The 15,200-nt window shown below is 46.6% G+C and overlaps 2 protein-coding genes across 3 annotated transcripts in view; one reads left to right on the forward strand and one right to left on the reverse strand.

Annotated features, from left to right (window-relative positions):
- Positions 1 to 15,200, reverse strand: part of LOC143781227 (tyrosinase-like) — a 301,860-nt gene that overhangs the window by 74,798 nt on the left and 211,862 nt on the right. The gene's annotated exons all lie outside the window — the stretch shown is intronic.
- Positions 1 to 15,200, forward strand: part of LOC143781228 (uncharacterized) — a 254,177-nt gene that overhangs the window by 30,187 nt on the left and 208,790 nt on the right. The window lies entirely within an intron of this gene.

Genomic DNA, 15,200 nt, shown 5'->3' on the forward strand with positions numbered 1-15,200 from the left:
ATATGACTCTGGGATTGTCTTTCCTCAGTTTGGCACCCACCTGGATCGTTAGTCCAGGGGTGTTGCTATATGAACTTCCTGAATTCTTAGTCTGGTGCCTGGCATCGTTGTAATCAGTTCTTTCTGTTTGCTCCTGTCTGCTGGTCTTGGTTCCTGCAAAATTAAGCTAAGTCTTGCTTCCTTGTTTTTTGGTTATTTGCATTGCTCTTATTTTTTGTCCAGCTTGTACTAAATGTGATTCCTGATTTTGCTGGAAGCTCTAGAGGGCTGGTATTCTCCCCCCGGGCCGTTAGACGGTTCGGGGGTTCTTGAATATCCAGCGTGGAAATTTTGATAGGGTTTTTGCTGACCGTATAAGTCATCTTACTTATTCTGCTATTAGTCAGTGGGCCTCTCTTTGCTAAATACCTAGTTCATTCTTACGTTTGTCTTTTCTTCTTACCTCACCGTTATTATTTGTTGGGGGCTTGTATCCAACTTTTGGGGTCTCTGGAGGCAAGAAAGGTCTATCTTTTCCCTTCTAGGGTTAGTTAGTTCTCCGGCTGGCGCGAGACGTCTAGAACCAACGTAGGCACGTTCCCCGGCTGCTGCTATTTGTGGTGCTAGGATTAGATATACGGTCAGCCCAGTTACCACTGCCTTATGAGCTGGTTTTTTTGTGTTTGCAGACTTGGTATTTATTTCTGAGACCCTCTGCCATTGGGGTCATAACAGTATGCCAGGCCAATATTGAATGTTTAATGCATTGCAGAAGTGGGATAATAAGAAAGGAAATTCTGAGTTTTTTTTTTTTTTTTCCTCTCTTTCTTCCTCCCCTTTACCTCTGAGTGGCTTATGCTTGCTGCAGACATGAATGTCCAGACCTTGATTACAAGTGTGGACCAGCTTGCTGCTCATGTGCAGGGCATACAAGATTTTGTTACCAGTAGTCCTATGTCTGAACCTAAAATACCTATTCCTGAAGTGTTCTCTGGAGACCGATTTAAGTTTAGGAATTTCAGGAATAATTGTAAATTCTTTCTATCTCTGAGACCCCGTTCGTCTGGAGACTCAGCTCAGCAAGTTAAAATTGTTATCTCTTTCTTGCGGGGCGACCCTCAGGATTGGGCTTTCTCGCTAGCGCCAGGAGATCCGGCATTGGCGAATATTGATGCGTTTTTTCTGGCGCTCGGATTGCTTTACGAGGAACCCAATCTTGAAATTCAGGCAGAAAAAGCCTTGCTGGCCATTTCTCAGGGCCAGGATGAAGCTGAAGTGTATTGCCAAAAATTTCGGAAATGGTCCGTGCTTACTCAGTGGAATGAGTGTGCTCTGGCCGCAAATTTCAGAAATGGCCTTTCTGAAGCCATTAAGAATGTGATGGTGGGTTTCTCCATTCCTACAAGTCTGAATGATTCCATGGCGCTGGCTATTCAAATTGATCGGCGTTTGCGGGAGCGCAAAACTGCTAATCCTCTGGTGGTGTTGTCTGAACAGACACCTGATTTAATGCAATGTGATAGAATTCAGACTAGAAATGAACGGAAAAATCATAGACGTCAGAATTAGTGTTGAGCGATACCGTCCGATACTTGAAAGTATCGGTATCGGAAAGTATCGGCCGATACCGGCAAAGTATCGGATCCAATCCGATACCGATACCCGATACCAATACAAGTCAATGGGACTCAAGTATCGGACGGTATTCCTGATGGTTCCCAGGGTCTGAAGGAGAGGAAACTCTCCTTCAGGCCCTGGGATCCATATAAATGTGTAAAAGAAAGAATAAAAATAAAAAATATCGCTATACTCACCTGTCCGACGCAGCCTGGACCTCAGCGAGGGAACCGGCAGCGTTGTTTGTTTAAAATTCGCGCTTTTACTTGGTTACGTGAAGTCCCGGCTTGTGATTGGTCAGGGCGGCCATGTTGCCGGGACGCGGACCAATCACAGCAAGCCGTGACGAAATTACGTCACGGCTTGCTGTGATTGGTCCGCGTCCCGGCAACATGGCCGCCATTAACCAATCACAAGCCGTGACGTCACGGGAGGCTGGACACGCGCGCTTTTTAAAATGGGCGCGTGTCCAGCCTCCCGTGACGTCCCGGCTTGTGATTGGTTGCGCCGCGGTCAACCAATCACAAGCCGGGAGGCTTGTATAATACATCAGCTGAGAGGTGATACATGGGAATGTGAGACACATCCTGCAAATTCGACCAAACTTATTATGCAATAATTGATGTTTTGACAACATTGGCAGTTTCCCCTTGTTTGGTTTAGTTCATCCTCACTCATTTTGTGCGCCGCGGTCAACCAATCACAAGCCGGGAGGCTGGACACGCGCGCATTTTAAAATTTTAAAATGGGCGCGTGTCCAGCCTCCCGTGACGTCCCGGCTTGTGATTGGTTGCGCCGCGGTCAACCAATCACAAGCCGGGAGGCTGGACACGCGCGCATTTTAAAATTTTAAAATGCGCGCGTGTCCAGCCTCCCGGCTTGTGATTGGTTGATCGCGGCGCAACCAATCACAAGCCGGGACGTCACGGGAGGCTGGACACGCGCCCATTTTAAAATGTGCGCGTGTCCAGCCTCCCGTGACGTCACGGCTTGTGATTGGTTGCGTCTCCCATGTGACTGCGACGCAACCAATCACAAAGCCGGGACGTAATTTTAAAATCCTTAAGGACCTGAAATTACGTCACGGCTTGCTGTGATTGGTTGCGTCGCCCATGTGACTGCGACGCAACCAATCACAACGCCGGAACGTAATTTTAAAATCCTGAAGGACCTGAAATTACGTCACGGCTTGCTGTGATTGGTTGCGTCCCGGTCACATGGGCGGCACGCAACCAATCACAAGCCGGGACTCACGTAAAGGAAAGAAAAGCGCAAATTTTAAACAAAGAACGCTGCCGCTTCCCTCGGTAAGGTGCAGGCTGCGTCGGAGAGGTGAGTATAGCAATATTTTTTATTTTAATTCTCTCTTTTACACATTTTTACATTAATGTTGTTTCGATACCGATACCCGATATCACAAAAATATCGGATCTCGGTATCGGAATTCCGATACAGCAAGTATCGGCCGATACCCGATACTTGCAGTATCGGAATGCTCAACACTAGTCAGAATGGGTTGTGTTTTTACTGTGGTGATTCTACACATGTTATATCAGCATGCTCTAAACGCCTAACAAGGGTTGTTAGTCCTGTCGCCATTGGTAATTTGCAACCTAAATTTATTTTGTCTGTGACTTTAATTTGCTCATTGTCTTCCTACCCTGTTATGGCGTTTGTGGATTCAGGTGCTGCCCTGAGTCTTATGGATCTGTCATTTGCCAGGCGCTGTGGTTTTGTTCTTGAGCCATTGGTAAATCCTATCCCTCTTAGAGGTATTGATGCTACGCCATTGGCGGAAAATAAACCGCAGTTTTGGACACAGGTAACCATGTGTATGACTCCTGAACATCGGGAGGTGATTTGTTTTCTTGTTCTGCATAAAATGCATGATTTGGTCGTTTTGGGTCTGCCATGGTTACAGACCCATAATCCAGTCTTGGATTGGAAGGCAATGTCTGTGTCAAGTTGGGGCTGTCAGGGAATTCATGGTGATTCCCCGCCGGTGTCTATTGCTTCCTCTACTCCTTCGGAAGTTCCTGAGTATTTGTCTGATTTTCAGGATGTATTCAGCGAGTCCAGGTCCAGTGCTCTGCCTCCTCATAGGGACTGTGACTGCGCTATAGATTTGATTCCAGGTAGTAAATTTCCTAAGGGAAGACTATTTAATCTGTCTGTACCTGAGCATACCGCAATGCGTTCGTATATCAAGGAATCTCTGGAGAAGGGGCATATCCGTCCATCCTCTTCCCCTCTTGGTGCGGGATTCTTTTTTGTGGCCAAGAAGGACGGATCTTTGAGACCTTGTATTGACTATCGGCTTCTGAATAAAATCACTGTTAAATTTCAGTATCCTTTGCCTCTGTTGTCGGACTTGTTTGCCCGGATTAAAGGTGCCAAGTGGTTCACCAAGATAGATCTTCGTGGTGCGTACAACCTTGTGCGCATTAAGCAGGGAGATGAATGGAAAACTGCATTTAATACGCCCGAAGGTCATTTTGAGTACTTGGTGATGCCTTTTGGGCTCTCTAATGCTCCTTCAGTGTTTCAGTCCTTTATGCATGATATTTTCCGGAAGTATCTGGATAAATTTATGATTGTTTATCTGGATGATATTCTGTTTTTTTCTGATGATTGGGACTCGCATGTAGAGCAGGTCAGGATGGTGTTTCAGGTCTTGCGTGAGAATGCTTTGTTTGTTAAGGGCTCAAAGTGTCTCTTTGGAGTATAGAGGGTTCCCTTTTTGGGTTTTATTTTTTCCCCTTCTGCGGTGGAGATGGACCCAGTCAAGGCCCGAGCTATTCATGATTGGACTCAACCCACGTCAGTTAAGAGTCTTCAGAAGTTCTTGGGTTTTGCTAACTTCTACCGTCGTTTTATTGCTAATTTTTCTAGCGTTGTTAAACCTTTGACGGATATGACCAAGAAAGGTTCTGATGTTGCTAACTGGGCTCCTGCAGCCGTGGAAGCTTTCCAAGAGTTGAAGCGCCGGTTTACTTCAGCGCCTGTTTTGTGCCAGCCTGATGTCTCACTTCCCTTTCAGGTTGAAGTGGATGCTTCTGAGATTGGGGCAGGGGCCGTTTTGTCGCAGAGAGGCCCTGGTTGCTCTGTAATGAGACCATGTGCTTTTTTCTCTAGGAAGTTTTCGCCTGCTGAGCGGAATTATGATGTTGGCAATCGGGAGTTGCTGGCCATGAAGTGGGCATTTGAGGAGTGGCGTCATTGGCTCGAGGGTGCTAAGCATCGTGTGGTGGTCTTGACTGATCACAAAAATCTGATGTATCTCGAGTCTGCTAAACGCCTGAATCCTAGACAGGCCCGTTGGTCATTGTTTTTCTCCCGTTTTGACTTTGTGGTCTCGTATTTACCAGGTTCAAAGAATGTGAAGGCTGATGCTCTTTCAAGGAGCTTTGTGCCTGACTCTCCTGGAGTCGCAGAACCAGTTGGTATTCTTAAAGAGGGAGTAATCTTGTCAGCCATTTCTCCGGATTTGCGACGTGTGTTGCAGAGATTTCAGGCTGGTAGACCTGACTCTTGTCCACCTGACAGACTGTTTGTTCCTGATAAGTGGACCAGCAGAGTCATTTCCGAGGTTCATTCCTCGGTGTTGGCAGGGCATCCGGGAATTTTTGGCACCAGAGATTTGGTGGCTAGGTCCTTTTGGTGGCCTTCCTTGTCACGGGATGTGTGGTCATTTGTGCAGTCCTGTGGGACTTGTGCTCGAGCTAAGCCTTGCTGTTCTCATGCCAGCGGGTTGCTCTTGCCCTTGCCTGTCCCGAAGAGGCCTTGGACACACATTTCCATGGATTTCATTTCAGATCTTCCGGTGTCTCAGGGCATGTCTGTCATCTGGGTGGTATGTGATCGCTTTTCCAAGATGGTCCATTTGGTATCTTTGCCTAAGCTGCCTTCCTCTTCCGATCTGGTTCCTTTGTTCTTTCAGAATGTGGTTCGTTTACACGGCATTCCTGAGAATATCGTGTCTGACAGAGGATCCCAGTTTGTTTCCAGGTTCTGGCGATCCTTTTGTGCTAAGATGGGCATTGATTTGTCGTTTTCGTCTGCCTTTCATCCTCAGACTAATGGACAAACGGAACTAATCAGACTCTGGAGGCTTATTTGAGGTGTTTTGTTTCTGCAGATCAGGATGATTGGGTGACCTTCTTGCCGTTGGCTGAGTTTGCCCTTAATAATCGGGCTAGTTCCGCTACGTTGGTTTCGCCATTTTTCTGCAACTCTGGTTTCCATCCTCGTTTTTCCTCGGGACATGTGGAGCCTTCTGACTGTCCTGGGGTAGATTCTGTGGTGGATAGGTTGCAGCAGATTTGGAATCATGTGGTGGACAACTTAAAGTTGTCACAGGAGAAGGCTCAGCGTTTTGCCAACCGCCGCCGCGGTGTGGGTCCCCGACTTCGTGTTGGGGATTTGGTATGGCTGTCTTCTCGATTTGTTCCTATGAAGGTCTCCTCTCCTAAATTTAAGCCTCGCTTCATCGGTCCTTACAAGATATTGGAAATCCTTAATCCTGTGTCCTTTCGCTTGGATCTTCCGGTGTCGTTTGCCATTCACAACGTGTTCCATAGGTCTTTGTTGCGGCGGTACGTTGTACCTGTGGTTCCTTCTGTTGAGCCTCCTGCTCCGGTGTTGGTTGAGGGCGAGTTGGAGTACGTGGTGGAGAAGATCTTGGATTCTCGTCTCTCCAGGCGGAGGCTTCAGTATCTGGTCAAGTGGAAGGGCTATGGTCAGGAGGATAATTCCTGGGTGGTTGCCTCTGATGTGCATGCGGCCGATTTAGTTCGTGCCTTTCACGCTGCTCATCCTGATCGCCCTGGTGGTCTTGGTGAGGGTTCGGTGACCCCTCCTTAAAGGGGGGGTACTGTTGTGAATTAGACTTTTTTGGCTCCCTCTTGTGGTCACTAGTGATATGACTCTGGGATTGTCTTTCCTCAGTTTGGCACCCACCTGGGTCGTTAGTCCAGGGGTGTTGCTATATGAACTTCCTGAATTCTCAGTCTGGTGCCTGGCATCGTTGTAATCAGTTCTTTCTGTTTGCTCCTGTCTGCTGGTCTTGGTTCCTGCAAAATTAAGCTAAGTCTTGCGTCCTTGTTTTTTGGTTATTTGCATTGCTCTTATTTTTTGTCCAGCTTGTACTAAATGTGATTCCTGATTTTGCTGGAAGCTCTAGGGGGCTGGTATTCTCCCCCTGGGCCGTTAGACGGTTCGGGGGTTCTTGAATATCCAGCATGGAAATTTTGATAGGGTTTTTGCTGACCGTATAAGTCATCTTACTTATTCTGCTATTAGTCAGTGGGCTGTCACAAATCCCCAATGGCTAGGGATAACACAGGACAAGCAAAGTATAACAAATATCGGACGAGCTCTAGGGTGATGGAACCTGGGCTGACCGCTGCCCTACGCCTGACAAACGCAACTAGAGATAGCCAGGGAGTGTTCCTACGTTGGTTCTAGACGCCACGCACCAGCCTAAGAGCTAACTAGTACTGCAGAGAAAACAAGACCTCACTTGCCTCCAGAGGAATTAACCCCAAAGGTATAGTTGCCCCCCACATGTATTGACGGTGAAATGAGAGGAAGGCACACACATAGAGATGATGTATATAGCTTTAGCAAATAGAGGCCCGCTGAAAACTAGAAAGCAGAATGATACAAAAGGGGACTGAGCGGTCAGCAAAAAACCCTAATCAAAAAAACCATCCTGAGATTACAAGAACCCATGTGCCAACTCATGGCACGTGGGGAGAACCTCAGTCCACTAGAGCAACCAGCTAGCATAGAGACATTCTAAGCAAGCTGGACAAAAAAACCAAACAACTGAAAATCAGCACTTAGCTTATCCTGAAAGATCTGGGAGCAGGTAGGCAGGAACCAAACAGAGCACATCTGAACACATTGATAGCCGGCAAGGGAAATGACAGAAAGGCCAGGTAAAATAGGAAACACCCAGCCTCTGATGGACAGGTGGAAACCAAAGGCCGCAACCCACCAAAGTCACCCAGTACCAGCAGTAACCACCAGAGGGAGCCCACCAACAGAATCCACAACAGTACCCCCCCCTTGAGGAGGGGTCACCGAACCCTCACGAGAACCCCCAGGGCGATCAGGGTGAGCTCTATGGAAGGCGCGGACCAAATCAGTCACGTGAACATCGGAGGTGACCACCCAGGAATTATCCTCCTGACCATAACCCTTCCACTTAACCAAATACTGGAGTTTGCGTCTGGAAACACGAGAATCCAAGATCTTTTCAACAACATACTCCAATTCTCCCTCCACCAGCACCGGAGCAGGAGGCTCGACCGAAGGAACAACGGGTACCTCATACCTCCGCAACAACGACCGATGGAACACATTATGAATAGCAAACGATGCTGGGAGATCCAAACGAAAAGATACAGGGTTAAGAATCTCCGAGATCCTATAAGGACCGATGAACCGAGGCTTGAACTTAGGAGAAGAGACCTTCATAGGGACAAAACGAGAAGACAACCACACCAAGTCCCCAACAAGAAGTCGGGGACCCACGCGGCGACGGCGATTAGCAAACTGCTGAGTCTTCTCCTGAGATAACTTCAAATTGTCCACCACCTGATTCCAAATCTGATGTAGCCTGTCCACCACCACGTCCACTCCAGGACAATCCGAAGATTCCCCCTGACCAGAGGAAAAACGAGGATGAAACCCCGAATTACAAAAAAAAGGAGAGACCAACGTGGCAGAACTAGCCCGATTATTAAGAGCAAATTCGGCCAGTGGCAAAAAAGCAACCCAGTCATCCTGATCAGCAGAAACAAAACACCTCAAATAAGTTTCCAAGGTCTGATTAGTTCGCTCCGTCTGGCCATTCGTCTGAGGATGGAATGCAGACGAGAAAGACAAATCAATGCCCATCTTGGCACAAAACGTCCGCCAAAATCTAGACACAAACTGGGATCCCCTGTCAGAAACGATATTCTCCGGAATCCCATGCAAACGAACCACGTTCTGAAAAAACAAAGGAACCAACTCAGAGGAGGAGGGTAACTTAGGCAAGGGCACCAAATGAACCATCTTAGAAAAGCGGTCACACACAACCCAGATAACGGACATTTTCTGTGAAACCGGGAGATCAGAAATAAAATCCATGGAAATGTGCGTCCAAGGCCTCTTCGGGATGGGCAAAGATAACAACAACCCACTAGCCCGTGAACAGCAAGGCTTAGCTCGAGCACACACTTCACAAGACTGCACAAAGGTACGCACATCCCTAGACAAGGAAGGCCACCAAAAAGACCTGGCCACCAAATCTCTTGTACCAAATATTCCAGGATGACCAGCCAACACAGAAGAATGGACCTCGGAGATGACTCTACTGGTCCAATCATCCGGAACAAACAGTCTTTCTGGTGGACATCGATCCGGTTTATCCACCTGAAACTCCTGCAATGCGCGTCGCAAGTCTGGGGATACGGCGGACAATATTACCCCATCCCTAAGGATACCAGCAGGCCCAGTGTCTCCAGGAGAGTCAGGCACAAAACTCCTGGAAAGAGCATCTGCCTTCACATTCTTTGAACCTGGCAGGTATGAAACCACGAAATTGAAACGAGAAAAAAATAATGACCAACGAGCCTGTCTAGGATTCAAACGCCTGGCAGACTCAAGGTAAATGAGATTCTTGTGATCAGTCAAGACCACCACGCGATGTTTAGCACCCTCAAGCCAATGACGCCACTCCTCAAATGCCCACTTCATGGCCAAAAGCTCCCGATTACCCACATCATAATTGCGCTCGGCGGGCGAGAATTTTCTAGAGAAGAAAGCACATGGCTTCATCACCGAGCCATTAGAACTTCTCTGTGACAAAACCGCCCCCGCTCCAATCTCGGAAGCATCAACCTCCACCTGAAAAGGAAGTGAAACATCTGGTTGACACAACACAGGAGCAGAAGAAAACCGGCGCTTAAGTTCCCGAAAGGCCTCCACGGCCGCAGGAGACCAATCAGCAACATCAGCACCCTTTTTAGTCAAATCAGTCAAAGGTTTAACAATACTGGAAAAATTAGCAATGAACCGACGATAAAAATTAGCAAACCCCAAGAACTTCTGAAGGCTCTTAACAGATGTAGGTTGTGTCCAGTCACAAATAGCCTGAACCTTAACGGGATCCATCTCAATAGTAGAAGGAGAAAAAATGTACCCCAAAAAAGAAATCTTCTGGACTCCGAAGAGACACTTTGAGCCCTTCACAAACAGAGAATTGGCCCGCAAAACCTGAAACACCTTCCTGACCTGTAGAACATGAGACTCCCAGTCATCAGAAAACACCAAAATATCATCCAAATACACAATCATAAACTTATCCAGATATTCACGGAAAATATTGTGCATAAAGGACTGAAAGACTGACGGAGCATTGGAGAGTCCAAAAGGCATTACCAAATACTCAAAATGGCCCTCAGGCGTATTAAATGCGGTTTTCCACTCATCACCCTGTTTTATCCGCACCAGATTATACGCACCACGAAGATCTATTTTAGTGAACCACCTAACCCCCTTAATGCGAGCAAACAAATCAGTAAATAATGGCAATGGATACTGGTATTTGACTGTAATCTTATTCAGAAGGCGATAATCTATACAAGGCCTCAGGGAACCATCTTTTTTTGCCACGAAAAAAAAACCTGCTCCCAGAGGGGACGAAGATGGACGAATATGTCCCTTTTCCAAGGACTCCTTAATATAATTCCGCATAGCAGTATGCTCTGGCAGTGACAGATTAAATAAACGACCCTTAGGGAACTTACTGCCAGGAATCAATTCTATAGCACAGTCACACTCTCTATGAGGAGGGAGCGAATTGAGCTTAGGCTCCTCAAAAACATCCTTATAATCTGACAAAAACGCAGGGATCTCCGAAGGAGTTGATGAAGCGATAGAAATCGGAGGTGCATCATCATGTACCCCCTGACATCCCCAGCTTAGCACAGACATTGTTTTCCAGTCCAGGACAGGATTATGAGTTTGTAACCATGGCAGACCAAGCACTAGTACATCATGTAAATTATACAGTACAAGGAAGCGAATCACCTCCTGATGAACGGGAGTCATGCGCATGGTCACTTGTGTCCAATACTGCGGTTTATTCATAGCCAATGGTGTAGAATCAATTCCCTTCAGAGGAATAGGAACTTCCAGAGGCTCTAGACTAAAACCGCAGCGTTTAGCAAATGACCAATCCATAAGACTCAGGGCAGCGCCTGAATCCACATAGGCATCGACGGAAATGGAAGACAGTGAAAAAATCAGAGTCACAGACAAAATGAACTTAGACTGCAGAGTATCAATGGCAAAAGATTTATCAACCCTTTTTGTGCGTTTAGAGCAAGCTGATATAACATGAGCTGAATCACCACAATAAAAACACAAACCATTTTTCCGCCTATAATTTTGCCGTTCACTTCTGGACTGAATTCTATCACATTGCATAGTCTCAGGTGCCTGTTCAGAAGACACCGCCAACTGGTGCACGGGTTTGCGCTCCCGTAAACGCCGATCAATCTGAATGGCCATAGCCATAGACTCATTCAGACCTGTAGGCGCAGGGAACCCCACCATAATATCCTTAATGGCCTCAGAAAGACCATTTCTGAAGTTTGCAGCCAGGGCGCACTCATTCCACTGAGTAAGCACCGACCATTTCCGAAATTTCTGACAATATATTTCCGCTTCATCATGCCCCTGAGAGAGGGCTAATAAAGCCTTTTCAGCCTGAATCTCTAGGTTAGGTTCCTCATAGAGCAATCCCAATGCCAGAAAAAATGCATCCACACTGAGCAACGCAGGATCCCCTGGTGCCAATGCAAATGCCCAATTCTGAGGGTCGCCCCGTAGGAACGATATAACAATCTTGACCTGTTGAACAGGGTCTCCAGAGGAGCGAGATTTCAAAGAGAGAAACAATTTACAATTGTTCCTGAAATTCAGGAAGGTAGATCTATCTCCAGAAAAAAACTCTGGAATAGGAATTCTAGGTTCAGACATGGGAGTGTGAACAACGAAATCCTGTATGTTTTGAACCTTTGCCGTGAGATTACTCAGGCTGGAAGCCAAACTCTGGACATTCATGATAAACAGCTAAGATCAGAGCCATTCAAGGGTTAAGAGGAGGTGAGAAGCAGCTAGACAGCAATTAAGGGCTAGGCAGCAAAACTCTGAAGGAGAAAAAAAAAAAATTTTCCTTGAACACTTCTATTCCTCCTGCTTCAGCCCAAACAATTAACACTTTGTTGGCCGGCTATACTGTCACAAATCCCCAATGGCTAGGGATAACACAGGACAAGCAAAGTATAACAAATATCGGACGAGCTCTAGGGTGATGGAACCTGGGCTGACCGCTGCCCTACGCCTGACAAACGCAACTAGAGATAGCCAGGGAGCGTTCCTACGTTGGTTCTAGACGCCACGCACCAGCCTAAGAGCTAACTAGTACTGCAGAGAAAACAAGACCTCACTTGCCTCCAGAGGAATTAACCCCAAAGGTATAGTTGCCCCCCACATGTATTGACGGTGAAATGAGAGGAAGGCACACACATAGAGATGATGTATATAGCTTTAGCAAATAGAGGCCCGCTGAAAACTAGAAAGCAGAATGATACAAAAGGGGACTGAGCGGTCAGCAAAAAACCCTAATCAAAAAAACCATCCTGAGATTACAAGAACCCATGTGCCAACTCATGGCACGTGGGGAGAACCTCAGTCCACTAGAGCAACCAGCTAGCATAGAGACATTCTAAGCAAGCTGGACAAAAAAACCAAACAACTGAAAATCAGCACTTAGCTTATCCTGAAAGATCTGGGAGCAGGTAGGCAGGAACCAAACAGAGCACATCTGAACACATTGATAGCCGGCAAGGGAAATGACAGAAAGGCCAGGTAAAATAGGAAACACCCAGCCTCTGATGGACAGGTGGAAACCAAAGGCCGCAACCCACCAAAGTCACCCAGTAACAGCAGTAACCACCAGAGGGAGCCCACCAACAGAATCCACAACAGTGGGCCTCTCTTTGCTAAATACCTAGTTCATTCTTACGTTTGTCTTTTCTTCTTACCTCACCATTATTGTTTGTTGGGGGCTTGTATCCAACTTTTGGGGTCTTTTCTCTGGAGGCAAGAAACGTCTATCTTTTCCCTTCTAGGGTTAGTTAGTTCTCCGGCTGGCGCAAGATGTCTAGAACCAACGTAGGCACGTTCCCCGGCTGCTGCTATTTGTGGTGCTAGGATTAGATATACGGTCAGCCCAGTTACCACTGCCTTATGAGCTGGTTTTTTTGTGTTTGCAGACTTGGTATTTATTTCTGAGACCCTCTGCCATTGGGGTCATAACAGGTAGCAATAGTTATAGATACCCGGGTATCTCTGCTCAGAGTGTTTAATTGTTACTTAGAGGTGTGTCTTATATTAGAGTTGTGTAAGTTATACTCAGTGTGCCGTTCCAGGGGCTCCCTTGACTACACTACATTCAATTTACACTTGTTCCCGTTTTCAGTTGCCCTGTTAGGTAAATTTCTTATTAGCCTGTTGTAGCATACAGTTCTCAGGAGACCTTGGAGTGGCACAGTGATTTCAGCTGCTGCTGGGCTAGTGTATCTTTGGGGTGCATCTGCCTTAATATTCTCCATATTACTTTTATTATTTTGCCTTTGAGTAAATACCGTTGGAGATTTTTGCCTTGGTCTTGGTTTGTGACTCACTGGATCTTATTCGGACCTCTGGTCATTACAGACCTGAAAGAAAAATACTGTCCTGCCCCTCAAAAGGAAATATCCCTTTGATGATCCAGCATCCACGTCCTGAGATAAAGCCCCAAGTTAGCTGTAGCTAATGCTTCCATGAAATTTGCCCTTCCGTGTGAGGACATGGGGGTATTGAAGGACCCATTAGATAAAAGAGCGGATTCCTTCCTTAAGGTTGCCTGGAAAGCGTCTGTGGGCAGTTTAAGACCTGCTACAGCAGCAACTTGCACAGCCAAGTCTTGAATTATGTGGTTAGACCAATTAAAGAAACTGCTTTGGGATAGAGTATCTAGGGTTAAGACACTAGAGTCCATTCCCTTAATGTGGGGGGGGGGAAGCTGCAGCTTTCCTGACTGACTCGTCAGCTGATTCAGTTCAACTGGCGGGCAAATCTGCAGCCTTCTCTAACGCAGCCCGTAGAGCTTTGTGGCTTAAATGTTGGTCTGGGGATGTCCAAACAAAACCTAAATTATGTTCCATCCCCTGTGAAGGTAATTTCCTGTTCGGGTCAACGTTAGAGAAAAAGATAGCAAAACAGATGTGAAGAAGGGAAAAAGAAAATCAGATTTCACTTTGGGGGTTTCTCTCAGGATAGGAAGCCCTCCCAGTGATGGTCTTTTCCAGGTGGGGGGAAGATTATCCCTCTTTCTTCCGGCCTGGGAAAAAATTTCCTGGATTTCTTGGATAATGGGCCTAATAAAGCCAGGTCTAAAGATAGAGTTTCTCATTCCCAGTCCCAAACTGCGTGGTAACTCCTCTACTGTCCTCTCCAGAGGAACAACGGACCTTGGAATGCGAAGTATTGAATATAGTGGACAAAGTTGTCCTACAGGAGATCCCCACTCAGGAAAAGACAGAAGGATTCTACTCTCCATTGTTTCTGGTGAAGAAACCTGACAGACCCTTCAGGACAATAATAAGCCTGAAAAAACTGAACAAGTCTCTAAAGATGCAGACTTTCAAAATGGAGTCAATAAAAACAACTGTCAAATTATTGTTTCCAGATTGGTGTATGATAGCCCTGGAACTGAGGGATGCGTATTATCACTTTCCCATACACAAAGACTCTCAAAAGTTCCTCAGGCTAGCTGTTTCCATAGTAAGCAAAGTCAGATTTTTTTCAGTACTGAACCCTCCCTTTCGGCTTGGCGGTGGACCCTCAATTGTTTACCAAACTGTTAGTGGAAGCAATGTCACTCCAAGGGAGCAAGACATTTTGGTTGTCCTTGTGAAGATGTGAGGTTGTGGGTTACAAAAATCACCTATGCAGGTTAACGATGCAACTGTTTTTATTCCATACATCCATGGTTGTACAACAAATCCAGGTAGATTGCAAAAATACAATGTCTTCAGCCCACAAGTTCCCAATCTGAGATTGATAGTTCCACAGGCACTGTACAAGGCAATACCCACTGTCTCCCAACTTTTGGGTGGCCCACAGATTTTGTATCTCCAGACGGTAGAGTGTGCAGTCACAGCCTATGTTCCTCCAGACAATGGATAGCATGACCATAGCTCATGGATACTCCTCCAGCCAACAAACAATCTCCAAAACTCCATAGACCATCCATCCATCCCAGCTTCGATCCTCTCCCCTCGACGTCCCTCCAAAAGCAGCCTGATTCTCAATGAGATGGAAAAAGGTAGAGGAAGGCCCTAACAGTAGGGAGTGATGGATGGGGTACCTCCTAACAGCAACATGTGCCTATCCCTAAGAACTCTAATGGCCTATGCGGGTCCTTCCCCCCGCTTGTCACATGTCTAGTCCATAGCGGTCACCTCACTATACCCTGGCAAGGATGCTAGCTTCACCAC

Source organism: Ranitomeya variabilis, chromosome 6, assembly GCF_051348905.1.
Source record: "Ranitomeya variabilis isolate aRanVar5 chromosome 6, aRanVar5.hap1, whole genome shotgun sequence".
Lineage (NCBI taxonomy): Eukaryota > Metazoa > Chordata > Amphibia > Anura > Dendrobatidae > Ranitomeya > Ranitomeya variabilis.